We start from the raw sequence: 18,662 nt of genomic DNA on the forward strand, positions 1-18,662 counted from the left end.
AGGAAACAACAGATATTGATGAAGATGTAGAGAAATCCTCTGGCGCTGTTGGTGGGAATGCAAACTGGTGCAGCTGGTCTGGAAAACAGTGTGGAGATTTCTCAACAAATTAAAAACAGAAGTACTGTATGATCGAGCAGTAGCACTACTAGGAATTTATCCAGAGGATATAGGAGAGCTGATTCATAGGGGCACATGTTCCTCAATGTTTACAGCAGTACCTTCAACAATAGCAAAATCATGGAAAGAGCCCACATGTCCATCAGCTAATGAATGGATAAAGAAGTTGTAGTTATCAATGGAATACTACTGAATGATGAAAAAGAATGAAATCTTGCCATTTGTAATAATGTGGATGGAACTGGAGAGCATTATCCTAAGTGAGATAAGTCAGTTAGAAAAGTACAAATATCATGTTTTCACTCATATGTGGAATTTGAGAAACTTAACAGAAAACCATGGGGATAGAGAAGGAAGAAAAAAACTAGTTACAGAGAGGGAGGCAAGCCATAAGACACTCTTAACTGACTGAACCATCCAGGCACCTCGTAAGACACTCTTAAATACAGAAAATAAACTGAGGGTTGATGGAGGTGAAGTTGGGAGTGCAGGGGGAAATAGGTGATGGGCACAGAGGAAGGCACTTGTTAGGATGAGCTCTGGGTATTATATGTAAGTGAAGAATCGTAAGAATGTACTCCTGAAGCCAAGAGTACACTGTATCTACTGTATGTTAGCTAATGATAATAAATTATATAAAAAATAAATAAACAAAGTATCATTGGAACCTTATACACAAGGTCATATCAGTCAGTATATATATCATATAGTATATGTATATAGATATATATATGGATATACTAGTTTAGACTTGTCCTATATTTATATTCCTGCACAGTACTATTAAGAACTTTCTACAAAGGAATAAAAGTAAAGCAAATGTCAGTACTTGAAGCGTTTTATGAATGGAGAATATATAAAATGGGATAAAGCTAAAATGCTTGAAATATAAGGCCAGGCTCAGTGGAGGAGATCTACAAATGTTATAATCAGTTAATCCTTATTTAAGCCTACCAAGCTTTTTAAAGAAAAACATAGTGAGTCTTAAATATCAAAGGAAACATTTAGGGAAAAGACCATCCATAATCATTCAATGGACTTATAACTGAAGTCCAGTCAATGCCAGTTTACACTACTTTTATTTACTATTCCCTTATTGACTCATCATCTGTGACCATCATCATAGGAGAACAATAGGGATATTACAATAGGAGAATGTATTAGAGAAGCTAGTATGTGAGCAAAAATGGAACCTGTATGTTCAGAGACAAATAGATCTGGGTAGTGCTCTGTGTATGCAGTCTGTATGCAGACTGTCCAAGAGGCTGTAGAAGCCAGAAACACAAGGTTTCTGCTGATAGAAGAGGCCATCCTAGGGCACTTGGCTTGCAGTGACATGATACTATAAAAGAGAGAACAGAGATTTTTAACCTTCTCTTCTCTTGATTCAACACACTGAAACATATGAAAAGAAAAATTCAGATACTTAGAAAAAATGCTTGTTTCAGTCTCCTTACATTTTCACAGTGGGTAAAGTGACCTTTGATTTTAATCTAGGTGCTTCCTTTTCCTCTTTGGTTTTAAAAAACCAGGACTTTTCTTTTAATAACTCTTTGCTCAGATTCTTGAATTCTTTTCCAGTATACTTGGCCTAAATTCAGTGTTCTCTAAAGTTTTAAATTCCTTTTTTCTAATTATGATGATGGTAGATTTGGGGAGGTATGGTTTTATTTTTCCAATGGACACAGATAAAAGATTTAACATTAAAAATCAGAACAATCAGACCATAAAAATCATCAAAATTTTGCAAAGTTATTTCCTGAAGTCTGTGGAAAACATCATGCATTTTTGTTTACTTTTTTGAACATATAAAATGGAGTATTGTAAACCATGATTTGAAAAAACATACTCAGCAATGGTAAAGCCTTTCAGAATTAGCCTCTCCAGAAGTCTACAACTTTTCAAGTTGTTGGAGTGCTACTTAAAAATATCAAACTGCAAAGATGCACTTCTGGAAATTATAAGTAATTTGTGCATCAAACAATATGTACAATAGTACTATATAGTAAATTGGACCAGCTGCCTATGCCTACCATTACAGCTGGTTGCAAAGTATATAATTTATGTTTTCTGCAGTAGAAAGTGGGAAGGTTTTTTTAAAACTGTGTTCATACTTTTATAAAGAGCCCTTTCCTGTTTTATTTTTTAACCATTGTAAGCTCAAAAGAGGTGGTATTTTGCCATTATGTTTAATGTTAATCCATTTCTATTATAGTTGAAGGGTCTATCAAGGCATTTTGCCTATGACCTCTTATTTCATCCTTGTAAGTAGATGAATTAGACACATTTATCTTAATGTTTTTCTTAAAATTTGGGTTTATTTGATGTTTTAAAAAAGGCATTGGCAATGACAAATAAAAGGATAGTTGATAACAAATAACTGGCCCTTAAAATTCAGCAGATGGCATATGTTAATTTAAAAAGTTAAAGAAACAGTGTTTTCTATTGAAATCTGAAAAAAATTTTTTGGAATGGCAGTCGTTGCAGTTTATTTTTTATTTCCTAACTATGTACATTTCTTATTTGGTAACAAATAATATGAAGTACATTTATATATTAATCATTGATTTCTAGTGTGTATAGTAGAATGGCTCAAAATCTAGGGAAAGATTAGATATAGAACAACTGTTTAGAAAAATAATCCCTGAAAAACTTATTTTGTGTTAAAATAAGTTTTATTTTCATACTATATTCTAAATAGTATTTGAAAAACAAAAGAAATTATATATCAACATCTATAGTATTTAGGTGGTAAAACAGTGTTGAAAGTTTCAATCTTTTTACCCTTATAATTGTGTTCCTTATTGAAACTGTTAATGGCTTATAAAATTTTACTTATGATTTTATAATTTTTAATGGTAAATTAACATAATCAAGTTACATAAAGTTTAAACTTTGAGGTATAATTATTCATATTATTCAACTTTACTCAAACAATTTTTATACAATTAGAGTATGGACAAATTAATCTTAAATAGATTATATCCCTCAATTAATGAAGATTCAAGTGATATGGCTTATGGGTGATTAATATTAATGAAAAAATGCTCCCTGACTGACTTTAGTGTAACTGTTAATAGTAATATGTGTCTCCCAAAAATAGAATGCAAGTGTGTGGTTGAACATCTAATAAATTTCTGTTAAGAATATTTCCAACACTTTTATTTGTTTTGGTTCTTTGGTTAATTTACTCACTCACCTGGCTTTATTATAGTTCTCTTTTGATTAATCAATGGTGAAAAAAATATACTCTCAACATTTTGCCCATGTCTCTCTGATGAAAGGAACTGACACATAACAGAAGGAAATCTCCTATGCACACTAGCCCAGGTTGGGGGCGCCAAGCGTGTGGTGGGAGATTCCAGACCTATTGCAGAATGGAGGAACATATTTTTTTGTGTGTTAGGACAGTATAAAATTAACATGTTGCCTCTTCAGAAAAGCTACTTCCTAGAAGAGTTTTCTCCAAACTTTAACAATGGCACCAGTTAATAAGTGTTGGGGAAGACGTAACTTGCCAATAGCCTAAGCTGGCAGGTAAATAAGGGGGAAGAACAAAAGAAAAGATTCATTGAAAGTGAATTAGAAGTAATTTAATGAATTCACTCTGATGAATTGGAACTCATTAGAATGCTATTATTCCATTTTTGAACAAGAGTTTTTACATACTCACATATAATTGTGAAACTTCTACATTTATATGATTTTACCTAACTAAGTCCTATGCAATGGACCTAGTTAACTAGGTCCTAGGCAATGTTAAGAAAATATTTTTGGGTGTCTGGGTGGCTCAGGGAGTTAAGCATCCAACTTCAGCTGGGGTTATGATCTCACAGTTTGTGGATTCAAACCTCTCCTTGGGCTCTGTGCTGACAGCTCAGAGCCTGAAGCCTGCTTCAGATTCTGTGTCTCCTCTCTCTTCCCTCTCAGATTCTCTCTCTCCCTTTCTCAAAAACTGAAAACATTAAAAAAATTTAAAGAGGGGCACCTGGGTGACTTAGTTGGTTAAGAGGCCGACTTCAGCTCAGGTCATGATCTCATGGTCCACGAGTTTGAGCCCTGTATCAGGCTTTGTGCTACCAGCTCAGAGCTTGGACCCTGCTTCAGATTCTGTATTTCTCTCTGTCTCTGCCTCTCTCCTCCTCATGTTCTGTCTTTCTTTCTGTCAAAAAGTTTTTTTAATTTTAAAAATTTTAAGTAAAAAATTAAGAAAATATTCCATGTTTGAAAAGAAAATAAATAGTTGTTAAACAGAATCTCAGAAATATATTGACATACTAAAATTAAGCCCATGATCTTATTTAAACTTACAGACATGTACATATAATTTTATTGACAAAAACTAAATATCACCTTTCTTTTCTATATTTTATCTTTTTAACTTTCAAGTCTTTAGGTCTGTCTTTGTTTATCTAAAATTATGGTAACTTCAAGCAGGTTATCTTCTTTGTGTTCATTATGACATGTATAATGTGGGAATAATATTTACTCTCTATCTTGGTGATTGAAAATACTGGAAACGATAAATCTAATGAACCTAGTACAGACCTGTTTCTTGTACTGTGCATGCTGCTATTGAAATCCTTCTGACTTTTCACACTTGGTTGCTTTGTGTAAGAAAGTGAAAGATGATTAACTTTTAAAATAATAAAATAGGATATTATTTCTTCCATTAGCAAAGTAGGTAAGTAAATGATTGTTTTTTGTCAGTTTGAATAAAGATACCCTATATTGTGAGGCCTAAAAATCATGAAATTGTAATCAAGCAGATTTGGTTCAAAAAACGATTCCAGTTACTAATGACCTAGATTATGATTTATTTAACTTCCCTGAAAGTCACTACCCTCTCTGGGGAAAGAAAAAAAAAAGAATTAAACCTATTTAGAATTGCTGTTAAGATTATAAATATCAAAGTCCTATCAGAGTAAATATATTCACTATATATTTATATATACATTATATATGTCAATATATATATGTATATACTACATATATTTTATATATAATTGGACCCCTACTACCCTGCTTGCACATTTTCTTCCTCGGTGATCTCAATGACAGTTGATGGGACAGTCAGGAAAGGGAATCAAAAATAAGGGATCAGATAAGAGAAACAGAGCCCTAGTGCCCCTAGGTCCCAGAGCGTGTGGCTCCTCCTCTGAACCTCTCTCACCCTGGAGCCTTTGCACTCTGGGCCTATGATGGGAGTGGCAACCCTGAGGATCTCTGAAATGCTTTGCTAGGGAAAGAGGTCATCTTTCTTTATCTTGAGTAGTAGTAGCTCCTGACTACTGTGGAAATGACTGACTAATACGAAAGGTTGGTTAACCACACCCTTAGTGTTCTCTTCTGAGCACATTTTTTTTTTTCATTTTTTTCAATACAGATAAGCTAACAATTTTATAGGTCTTTAGGTTCTGCCTCTTTTTTGATTAAGATTTCATCTTTAAGTCATTTCTATCTTCTAGGAGTTTATTATAAGAAATCAGGAGAACAAAAGCCATATCTTCAACATTTTGTTTAGAAATAGCTTCAACTAACTACCCAAATTCATAACTCTTAAGTTCTACCTTCCACCAAAAACTAGAGTATAAACAAAATTCAGCCAAGTTTTGTTTTGTTTTGTTTTGTTGCCACTTTGTAACAAGAACAACCTTTCCTCTAATTTCAATAACGTGTTTCTCATTTCCATCTGAGACCTCATCAGGATGGCTTTTATTATCTATATTTTTACCAAAATTCTGTTCAGGATGCCTTAAGAATTCTGTAAGAAGATTGTGTTTTGTTTTTTTGTTTTCTTCCTTCAACTCTTCCTATTTTCTTTCTGGGCCTTCCCCTATAATACCCATTATATAAGCTTTTTTTAGCATGTGCCTCAAAATTCTTCCAGCCTCTACATGCTACCCAGTACCAAAGCCATTCCACATTTTTAGATATTTTTTATAGCAGCACTCCACTTCTCAGTATCAAATTCTGTCTTAGACCATTCTGGCTCCTATAACAAAAATATTATTAAGTGGTTTAAAAACAAATATTCAGGAGCGCCTGGGTTACTCAGTCGGTTAAGCATCCAACTTCAGCTCAGGTCATGGGCTGACAGCTCAAAGCCTGAGCCTGCTTCAGATTTTGTGTCTCCCTCTTTCTGTCCCCTCCTCCCTTACACTCTTTCTCTCTGTCTCTGAAAAATGAATTTACCTTAAAAATTTTTTTTAAACAAATATTTATTTCTAACAGTTCTGGAGGCTGGAAAGCCCAAGAGCAGAAAGTCAGCAGATTAGGTGTCTGGTAATGGTTCACTTCCTGGTTCACAATGGGTCATCATTTTGCTATGTCCTCATGTAGCAGAAGGAATCAGAGAGTCCTTAGGTCTTCTTTTATAAAGACACTAATATTCATGACAGTTCGATCTTCATGACCTAATCACCTCCCAAAGCCCCCAACTCCCAATACGATTGCATTGGAGATTAAGTTTCATTTTATGAATTTTGGGGGATGCACACATTCAATCTAGAGGAGGTTAAATCAGTCATTTATAAGCCTAGTCATTTCCACCCAATATGAGATAATTCCAAAGGGCTATGTTTAGCTCCAGAGTCTCTCTTTAGGGTCACAATATACTGTAGTCCAGTCTGTTTCACAGCTGGACTTTCTAGTTACTTTTGCTTCTCCCACCCCTTTAATGTCTGTAAATCCTAGAACCACTCAAAAATAAATATTGTGCTTCCATGGAATCTGCTTCCAGAAGAATGCAACCTATAAAAATATTTTATGGACATATGAAAATCAGTATTTCTGAAACATGAACATTGCCCATAAACTGTTTCTACTTCTGAGTTTTCTTATACATAACCTCCTAGTCTAAAAATAAGGACTTATTTTCATTTTTTTGGTTTAAATTAGGCTTTTGTTTTGAGAAAATTATAGATTTGCATGCATTTGTAAGAAATAATTACTGACAAATCCCACTTACCTCTTACCTACTCCTCTAGTAACATTATGCAAAACTACAGTATATCATCATAATTCATATATTGGCATTGATATAGTTGATAAACAGACATTCTCATCACTAATGGAAGATTTATGTTGTCCTTTTTTAGCCACACCTGCTTCTTCTCTGCCCCTTCCATCCCTAATCCCTGGCAATCACTAGTCTATTTTCTATTTCATTATTTTGTCATTTCAATAATGCTATATGAATGGAATCACACAATATGTAACCTGTGGGGATGAGATGTTTTCACAAGTATAATAATCTGGAGATTAATTCAGATCAGCAGTGCATTTATGTTTATTGTTGAGTAGTACTTCATGTTTTGTTTAGTCTTTCACTCATTGAGGTCCATCTGGGTTATTTCCAGTTTGAGTCTCTTATAAATAAAGCCAAGATAAATATTTGTGTATAGTTTTCTTGATGAACTAAGTATTTCTTTCTTCAGATAGATTCTCCTGGTGCAGCTCCTGTGTCACTTGGTACTTGCATGTTAACCCCTGAATTTTCCACAGTGACTGTACCATTTCATATTTCTAACAGCAATATACTAGTGATCTAGTATTTTCACATACTTGGTAGCATTTGGGTAGGTCACTTTTTTTTTTTTTTTAGCCATTCTGAGAGGCGCATGGCAGTAACTTTTGAGGTTTTAATTTGCATTTACATGAAGACTAACGATGTTTACATCTTTCATTTTCTTTTTTAAATTTATTTTTCCCACTTGTTTATCTTCTTCAGTAAAATGTTTCTTCATGTCTTTTGTACATGTTCAAATTGGATTATTTGTTTTTTTCTCCAGTTGAAGTTTGAGAGTTCTTGATATGTTCTAGATACTAGACTTTTGGATGTGTAATTTAAAAATATTTTTCTCCCAGTCTGTTACTTGTCTGTTCATTCTCTTGGCAAAAACTATTATGGAGCAAATATATTTTTGAATTTTAATAAAATCAGACTTACCTAATTTCTTCTTTTATAGATCATGCTTTGTATGTCAAGTCTAATAATGTTTTTACTAGTCCTAGATCTTGAAATCTTTTTCTTATGTTTTAAAATTTTACACTTTATATTTATAAAATGTTTATACTTTATATTCATGTTAATGATCCATGTTTTACTTAATTTTTGTACAAGGTGTGAAACTTGATCAGGATTAGTATTTTTTCCTATTGATATTGAATTGCTCAGTATGACTTGTTGAAGAGGCTGTGTTTTCATTTAATTATGTTTGCACTTTTGTCAAAAGCAGCTGGGCTATGAAAACTCTATGCCCACAAAATTGATAACCTAGATGAAAAAAAATTATTGAAAGACATAATTTGCCACAGTTCATACAAGAAGAAATAGACAATGTGAATAAGGTTATTTCTATAAAAGAAATTGAGATAATTAATAGTCCTTCAAAACAAAAAGCACCAGGGTTACATGAATTCATTGATAAATTCTACCAAAGATTGAAGGGAGAAATAACAATAATTCTCTATAATTTCTTTCAGAAATTCAGAAATTCAGAAAAGAGACTACTCCTTAACTTGTTCTATGAAGCCAGCATATCCTAATACCAAAATCAGACAATCACATTGCAAGAAAACTATAGACCAATATCTCTCATGTACATAGATGCAAAAATTCTCAGTAAAATATTAACAAATAAAATGCAAAATATGTATAAAAATATACACCATAATCAAGTGGGCTTTATACCAAGGATAAAAAGCTAATTTAACACTGTGAAATCAACTAATACAATCCATTACATAAAATAGCCTAAAAAAGCCTGAATGATCATATCAATAGATGCAGAAAAAAATTGTTTAAACCTAATACCTATTTGTGATAAAAACTCGTAGTAAACTAGGAATATAGGGGAACTCTATCAACTTATAATAAATATCTACTAAAGAAAAAATACAGCCATACTTTGGGCTCTGTGCTGACAGCTTGGAGCCTGTAGCCTGCCTCAGATTTTGTCTCCCACTCTGTCGGCCCCTCCCCAGCTCACACTCTGTCTCTCAATCTCTCAAAAATAAATAAACATTAAAAATTTTTAAAAACAGAAATTCTGAATTGTCTAGAAATTCACATTTTTAAATTTACGTTTACAGATCAGATTTTTACAAGACAACGGAATCAAATTCATTGCATTTTTTTCCTCTCTGTTGTCTATATAAAACCTAAGATTACAACACATTGTCCAACCTTTATGTTTCTTCATACATATTTCAAGGCAAAAGCACCTTTGTAAAATTATACTAATCATTTATGTTTTTCACTGACTCAAAAACCACCCATCAAACACATGAATAAAGATGCTCTATTATATCTTTATTGTGGGTTACATATTACCACATAAAACTTATTTCATTATTAATAACATTCCCCTCTTTTCACATGTTCTGAATTCTTCTAGATCTATGTCTTACATAAGTTATTTTCTGATAAAACTTACCTGATTGTCTTAAGTTTATGGGTAATATTCAATTTGCTGTTTTAATTAATGGTGAGTTAAGTCTACAATTTCTTGTTAACAGTGTTTTTATTGCTATTTAACCACTATTTAAATATTAATTTTTTGTATTTTGTTGGGGTTTGGTTTCTGTTTGTTTGTTTTGTTTTGCTTTATACTTTTGATATACTTAGCTTACTCCCGGTTGTAGATTTCTGGGAACCTACAGTATATAGCATATTATAAATAACATGCTTCTGATTTGATTTGAGTAATATTTATACCCCAAAAGCACTGTAACTGGTCACATGTGGCTCAGAAGCTATACTTTCAAACCATTTAGCAGCATCTTTCTTCTATTCTTCTTATCTTGAAAATATTGGTCAAACAATTATTCAGAAAATTTTTATTTTAATGAATATTCACATGATCATATATGATGGTAAAGAGCTGAACTCTCTAGTGATTATATAGTCTCCATCAAATGTTTGTTACAACATCCATATTATCCCTTACCTATGAATTAATTGAATGTTTCTAATATGTACTCATAATGAAGATAGATTATATTATTGTATAGTTTTTTGATTTTACAAAGTCAAATTTCTCTTTGATTACATTTCAGTAAATATCATACACTTTTGAGAAATATATCTTTCTGTTCCTCTCTACTATGATACATTGCATGTAAAGTACTTGGTATGTACTTGTAATGTAGTAAGCAATATCATAAATGTCACTTGTCCTTAAAGGTTTATTTTTAAAGATGAATGCTTTTTCCCATTCACAAGATACATGGTACAAATGACTGCAATTATTTAGGAGTTAACAGTTACTTCAGATTACTACTACTATTGCCACCATACTACTATCCTAGAACAAGGTTACAGCCACTGAAATTTTTAAAGACAGGTGATGAAAACCTCAATGTTGAGGTTTTTTCCTTCTAAAACACATATATTATTATGAATAACATTCAATACATAAACAATAATGTGTAATATTAATAATAATAATGAATAATCCATCTGATAATTTTTCAAACAATATTCTGCCTACATTTCTAAACCACGTGTTCAATTTTTAAAAATCCTGATTCTATGGAAGGCTGTTACAGCCATAACACCACCCTTCCAGGCTAATTTGCATCACCAATGCTGTCTCAGTGCTCTGGTAGTCTGATTCTCTTTGATCAAACTTCAGTAAACAATCTGTGCTTCTGTGCTTTCTATCTCACTGGCTTCCATTTATCTCCTGGACATGATTTTAAAGGGCAAGCCTTAGGGAAAGATAAAGAACAAATTGTCTTTCTGCTTTGGCAGCAGTTAGCTTGTCGTTGGTGTAATCCTAACAACATTGGTACTCATATTTTTTTGAAGGTTGTGTGAGAATTTACATCATGGCTGTTCTAGCTTAATCTTACTGTTTGTCATCTCTCTAGGTTAGTATGGGTCCCGAGTGATTTGAGCAAATTGAAAGAGGGAAATAATACCAACTGAAAAATGATTTCTACTTATAGAGTATTAATCTGTGGAGTTCAAACTCATTAATCTAGATCACCTCCCTTTGAGAGAGCAAGAAACATGTATGACAATGTAACTGGGAGGTCAGATAGCAAAAAAAAAAAAAAAAAAAGTGATATTAAAGAACTTTAAGGTTACATAAGAAATCAAAGAGGAGTTAGAAAATTTGCTAACCTTCTAGTTTGCTTAACAGGGAATAAATGGCACTTCTCAAAGCCAAATGAAATTATTTTGGTTTACAATGCCCTACTCACCCAGAGAAGGAAACTTCAGATGTTAAGGATAATAATACTCATATATACAGGGGAAAAAATTCTATTAGGGACAATTAAAAAAAAATTCCCATTCTGTTTAAACTCTTCAGGTACAGCTAATAGAACTCATTCCAAAAATATAATCAGTCTCTATGTCTGATTTATTTTTTATTTAGATGTTATTCTTTGGAGATTTAAAGAGACAGATGTTGAGGAACGATGACATTTATTACTATGGCAGCTGTGACCATTTGGATGGCAGGAAAGACTTTTGTTAAAACATAAGTTTTCTAAGTTGGCAGGTAAGTTCTTACTGACAGCAGTGGAACCTTGTAGCTTACTGGGACAATGATGGTAGTATCATTGAGTGTTTTATAGAAATGTCCCACTACAATACAGGAACAAATATATGGAAGACACTTGTGGAATCTAAAAATTTATACCTAATATCAAATGTTATAGCTATAGTACTGAGAATATAAACAGGGTTCTTTGGAGTTAAATAACCTGATTAAACAAATGTATCTATTTAGTTGAGAATATTCACTGTTCAACAAAATTGTGATATAAAGTTAATATTCAGTACCCAGATTTCCATGAAAGAACAAACTACTGTAAACAAAAGAGAAATAAAGAATTATAAATGTCTTAGAGAGGAGACAGAATGATTTAATAGGAAACAACTCGAACAGAAAACTCCCACTGGCAGGAAGTACAAGACAAGATTTGAAAAACCAGCAATGTCTAAAGTGAGTGTGATTTTTTGTTTATTTTTATTTTTTTGGGATTGTTTGTGTCTGATGTCAAACTTCTCCAAGTACCATAAGAAATTTTAGTTAAACCCTCTTAATCACTTAAGGTTTTCTTGAAATTTAAAAGAGATTTTGTAATATAAAGAGACATACTGTAATATAAAACACAGGGAATGAAGAAGATATGTAGGGGATATAAGAGTTATATATTTTAAGGTTCAAAGAAATATAAAAGCACTTTCAAAAAAACGCTTTATGTTATACTAGAGTTCAAAAATAAAATTACCATGTTTTCTGATTCCATTAAAATTTTTATTTAATGTTTATTAATTTTTGAGAGAGAGAGAGAGAGAAAGAGAGAGAGAGAGAGAGACCGAGTGTGAGCAGGGGAAGGAAAGAGACAGTAAGACCAAGAATCTGAAGCAGGCTCCAGGCTCTGAGCTGTCAGCACAGAGCCTGACACAGAGCTCAAACTCATGAACTGTAAGATCATGACCTGAGCTGAAGTTGTATGCTCAACTAACTGAGCCACTCAGGTGCCCTGATTCCATTTGAAATGTAGAACAATTACACTTGAAATATTATAAGGTTTGCTGCATAAACACAAAATACTTTTTCAAATTTACATTTATGAATTAATCTTAAAAATAGTAGAGTTGAAAATAATCTAAAGAAATGAAATACTTTAACATTTTTTTAAAAGCATAATGACACCCAGTTATAGTTATGGAAGCTAGAAAAAAGTTTTATGTAGCATGGCTGAAATACACTAATATATTCATGAGGTTAATTAAAGGAGAACCATAGAAAGTAGAGGTATTCAGTAAATGAATGTGACTGTGTTTGTGTGTAGAAAAGAGGGGTGTGTATAATATCTACCTAAGCATATTTATTTATTTATTTATTTTTGTATTTATTTAAATTATTTCTCATCTTTTATGTAATTGTTTTAAAGGTAGTTAAGATGCCAAATAGTTATATTGTTAGTAACTGGAATCTGAAATTGCTTGTTTTCAAGTATGTATCTCTTTAAACAATATGCAGTGATGACTACTAAAGTTAAATGCTATATTCTGAGAAGAAATATTATAAATATTGGCTTTGTGTTTCTTATATTCAGACAATTTAAGAGAAAGCAATTAATGGTAGAGAAGTTAGAAAAATATATATCTTAGTATGTTTTATTTCAATGTTAATGAAGAATGAGTAATGGGGAGCACATTTAAGATTGCAAGAACAAATACTTTCGACAGGTGCATGGATTTCATGGAGTATAGAGGCTATTCATACTCTCCTTCTCTGTTGGTGGCTGCCAGATAGCTGTGCTTTTTGGCCTCTTTATAGAATTAAACAAGATTACTCAGCTGGCTAATAATTAACGGGTAAGATAGTGCTTTTCTTCCTTCTTATGGAGCATTGTCCATTCCTCCCTTTATAGCTTTCTTAATCCTAGACTTGTTCGTGTACATGTAGTTGAGAAAAGTTTTTAAAATATTGAACTTTAGAAATAAAAAACTTAGTCTATTAAATTTTAGCCTGACAATAGACTATTGACTTTGTGTCTCGTGATAATTGTTTTTTCTATTTTTTACTGTCACAATAGCACCTGTTACAAACAGATAATTTAGCTAAGGTATGAGGATATGAAGGGTCATATTAATTAGTCATATTTTTAGCAAATAAGTGTCAAAGGTTTTTTATGTTAATGCCAGCTTTCTAGATCTGTAACTGGAAGACAGTACATGCTGCCCCACTTTAACTAAAGATGCTTGGATTCGTATTTATAACAACTTTCTAAGTAAGCTTTTAGATGAAGACATGTCTTATAAATTAAAAGCAAAGGTTGAAAATCAAAGTACTATGACAAACAGGTTATTGTGTCCTATAGCATGTAAAGGCTAGGCTCAGGAACCAAATTCTTTAGGTTCAATCTTGGCTCATTAATATATATATATTATATTATATATTTGTATATATAAATATCATGGATAACTCACTTAACTTCTTTGTGCTTCAGTTTCCTCATCTGTAAAACAAGACAATAACAATATGACCTACCTCATAGAGTTGTTTTGAAAATTAAATGCATGAGTAGTACCATGTAGTACTTAAAATGATAACTGACAATGTAATAAATTGATAAAACTTAGGCATTATTAACTGTTTTAGTGCCATTACCATTATATTTTTATCATTACGCTTGTCAGCCCTTATCATATTTCTTCTTATAATGACATTGGAGTCAATGTCTAATTCCCCTCATTAAATTGTAGATTGCGTGAAGAGCAGAGGTAGTATTTAGGACTGCTCACAAATATTCTGATTGTACTTCAGATGGCTGGAAGGGCTTAACATTCTTGCTCTTGTGGTTAGGAATTGCCATGTGACGTTTTTGGTCAAGGAAATGAGAACGGAAATATGTATGTCACTTTCTGATAAAAGTGTTAAGAATCAATGCACAATTTACTCCTCTCCCTGTGCCTTAGTGATTGTGGAAGCAACTGTATAAACTGAGCCTCCATCAGTCTCAATGGCTATAAAGAGAGGAGACTTTGTCATTGCCCTGTGTGGAAGCACAAAACCTGCAGCAAAGACAAGAAGTAACATTTTATTGCTTTAAGCTTCCGAGAATTTGGAGTTAATTTATTATCATAGCATAAATTAACCTATTTTGACTTATACAGGAGCTAAGTATTGGTATTCTTTTCCTTTTTTCCTCAACTTATTCAACAGAATAGTATCTTGTCAAATAAATGAAAGAAAATATCTTTATTGGAATAGTTGTTCATCCTTGTTGAAAACATGTGAATTCCACTAACTCCACTATCTTCAATCAAAGGATTATTTTCACCTTGTGTTTGACATTTTAATATCAGTTGACTGTTGCTTAATCCTGCTTCTTTCATTTCATCTCATCATGAATCTACCCTATAGAGCTGCTTTCACTGGAAAATTTATAGGTTATTGCAGCGTTTCACTATAAAACCATGCTTTGGCATTTATTTCCTTGAAAATGACAGTGAAAGAACAATTGTTTAGTTGATTATCATGAAAATTTCTGTGTTTTCTTGGTATTAATCACAGAAAGTTGGAAATGTTTTTTTCTTAAAAACATGTAGTTTCACTCTTATTTTTTTAAGTACCCAATTAGGATTTTAGAAAATATAAAGGCTTAGGGGATGCAATAAATATGGGGGCTAGGGATGTACTGAAAGGTCTGGGAAAGAAAGAAGACTTTGAGAAAAGATAGTGGCTTCTAGCAAATTTATAGGTGCAGGTTTTTAAAACCTGAGAGGTTTTTGGGGGCGCCTGGGTGGCTTAGTCGGTTAAGCGTCCGACTTTCGCTTGGGTCATGATCTCGCGGTTCGTGGGTTCGAGCCCCGCGTCGGGCTCTGTGCTGACTGCCAGCTCAGAGCCTGGAGCCTGTTTCAGTCTGTGACTCCCTCTCTCTCTGACCCTCCCCTGCTCACGCTGTCTCTCTCTCTCTCCTAGAAATAAATAAAACATTTTTAAAAAAATTAAAAAAAAAAACAAACAAACCTGAGAGGTTTTTGTACTGCTCTCCGCACACACAGGGAGCCAGTGATGCTGCTTATGTGAAAGTATGTTGGGGAGGTGACAGAGGCAACAGAACACCTTCTATAAAGTAAAAATTTTCTACTGAAGGTGTTATGAAGGTCAAATAACATATCTTCTGTGTTATCAGGTGATATTTTAATGGGCTTGATATGTTTAACTTCTCCCTTAGAATATGATTTCCCTGAATAGAATATCTGCATCTTTGTCACTGTTGCTTTCTAGCTTTATAGAACAACATTTAGCATGTATTAAAAATGTAGTAAAAATGTAGTAAATAAATAAATCAAAAGATTTGCTATTTAAGAACAAAACAGGGGTTCCTGGGTGGCTCAGTTGGTTAAGTGTCTGACTTCAGCTCAGGTCATGATCTCACACTTACTGGGTTCGAGCCCCGCGTCGGGCTCGGTGCTGACAGCTCAGAGCCTGGAGCCTGTTTCAGTCTGTGTCTCCCTCTCTCTCTACCCCTCCCCCACTGTGCTCTGTCTCCCTCTGTCTCAAAAATAAATAAACTGTAAAAAAAATTTAAAAATTTTAAAAAAAGAACTAAACAAAGGAGAGCTAAAATAGGCATGAGTTATCTCATAAAGAACTGTTTAGTAAAATATTTTGTCTTGGAATTTATAAAAATGTAATTATAAATTAATTAGAGTATGTAGATTTTCATAGACGAAACCAAAATATGGCAAAGTCCTTGAATTACTTTATTTTGAGGATTTTGTACTACTGTAAAGATAAACACATAGTTTTTTTTATTATTATTATTTCGGTTCATGAGCTTCTGACCATTCCTTGCTTATTATGCTCATGAAAGAGATTATAGAGAACTTACGGATGATGTATTTTCTCATCTTATGGATGAGATATGCCCCAAAAACTAACTATAAAATGAGTATGTTTGAAACAACCATTTCAAGACTTTGGAAATTTACCAAACAATCTGAAAAGCATTTATATTTGAAAATTGTTAAAACTGAGGCAAGAAGAACAAGAGTTTTGTCCTTCTGGACTAGAGTTGACATTACCTCTTCACTCCAAACTTGGGCAATGTAGTTCTGCCAAAGCACAGTAGGACATGAGGACCGCTAGGGCTTTATCGCTGTGAACCAAAGGGCTCACTATTTCCTGAGAAGATTATCTTTTGGAAATAGCATGTGAGTTGCAGCCATTTTCACATTCTACTAGTCTGCTGTTGCATTTAGGTTTGGGCAAGCATGTTCCTAGTCACTGTTTTCTATGAAAACCAAAAAGGCCTAGCTGGAAAGTAGACTGGAAAGGCCTTGAGCTATTTAAACACTCCTGGCATATCATGAGCTTGTGCATATAAGCAGAGGAGACTCAATAAGGTCCAGTAGAAAGTAAATACCAGGAGAGATATATAAATGACTTGAACATTGAATGTTCTTTCTCACCTATACACACAAGTTGTAAGTTTTACTGGATCCAGGTATTTTTTTAATTGGTTCAAAATGGTTTTATGGAAAATCTAATCCATTACAGAAATTCGGCATTGAGTGTAAAGGCTCCACCGTTTTTTAGCAAAGCATGCAAAGGTTCCAAGGGGTCAGGGCAGGAGAGAGGTCCAGACATTTACAATAGCAGGTATTTTCTTTCCCTCTTCTTGGTGGTGAGGGTTAGGGGTGGGCAGAAAACTGCTCAAATAGCTTATCAAACACTGTCTTGAGACATCACTATGTGACAGCCAAACACCCCAGGTATTTTACAGCATTGATCTTAGCCATGGCCAAACCCTGTAGGTAGGTGGTTGGTGTCAGCTTCTTTTCCTTCAGTTTTTTTTCTTTCTTTTTTTTTAATGTATTATTTAATTCTGAGAGAGAGAGAGAGAGAGAGAGACATGAGCAGGGGAGGGTCAGAGAGAGAGGGAAATACAGAATCTAAAACAAGCTCCAGTCTCTGAGCTAGTTGTCAGCACAGAGCCTGATGAGGGGCTCGAACCCACGAACCGTGAGATCATGACCTGAGCTGAAGTTGGACACTTAACTGACTGAGTCACCCAGGCACCCCTCCTTCAGTTTTTCAATCATGTCTGTTGTCCCTGAGATCAAATTTAGTCCCAACCAGGATGATGGGAATGTTGGGACAGAGGTGTTGCAGTCCAATATACCACTTTCTTTTAACATTTTCAAATGATGTAAGACTCACAAGAGCAAAGCAAATCAAGAATACATCTGCTTAAATGGAAAAACATTCCATGCTCATGGAGCAGAAGAAGAAGCAGCAGAAGGACAAGGACAAGGGCAATAATAATAATAATAAGAAGAAGAAGAACAACAACAACAACATTGAAGAGAACAACAACAGCAACAACAATTGTTGAAGAGAAAAGAAAAGAGCCTCAGAGACCTACAGGAAAAGGTCATGTATACCAACTGTAAATGTAATTTGATTTCCCAACAGAGATGAAAGAAAGGGACTGAAAATACTACTTGAAAAAATAATAATAATTGAAAACTTCTACAATTTGATAAACAACATTAATCTTCAAATCCAGGAATCTCAACTAATCTCAAAGAGAATGAACAAAGAGATCATCTTCTGGAAACATTATAGTCAGACTTGAAAGACAAAGAAAAAATGTCTTGAGAAGACCCAGGGGAAAATCAGTCATCGTGTATAGGGGTGTATGATTAATGACTAAAATTTCATCAGGAACAATGTCAGAAAGCAATGGAATAATATACCGTATTCAAATGCTGATTTTAAAAATTTATCTAACAGGAGCCTCGGTGGCTCAGTTGGTTGAATGTCCAACCCTTGATTTCAGCTGAGGTCAGGATCCTGGAGTTGTGGGATCAAGCCCTGAATGGGGCTCTGCACTGAGCTTGGAACCTGCTTAATATCTCTGTCTGTCTGTTTCTCTCTCCCTCTTTCTCTGTCTCTCTATTTCTCTCCCCCACTATATCCCACTATCTATAAAATAAAATAAAATAAAATAATAAAATAAAATAAAATAAAATAATAAAAAGAAATCTATACGCA

Source organism: Crocuta crocuta, unplaced genomic scaffold (assembly GCF_008692635.1).
Source record: "Crocuta crocuta isolate KB4526 unplaced genomic scaffold, BGI_CrCroc_1.0 scaffold247, whole genome shotgun sequence".
Classification (NCBI taxonomy): domain Eukaryota; kingdom Metazoa; phylum Chordata; class Mammalia; order Carnivora; family Hyaenidae; genus Crocuta; species Crocuta crocuta.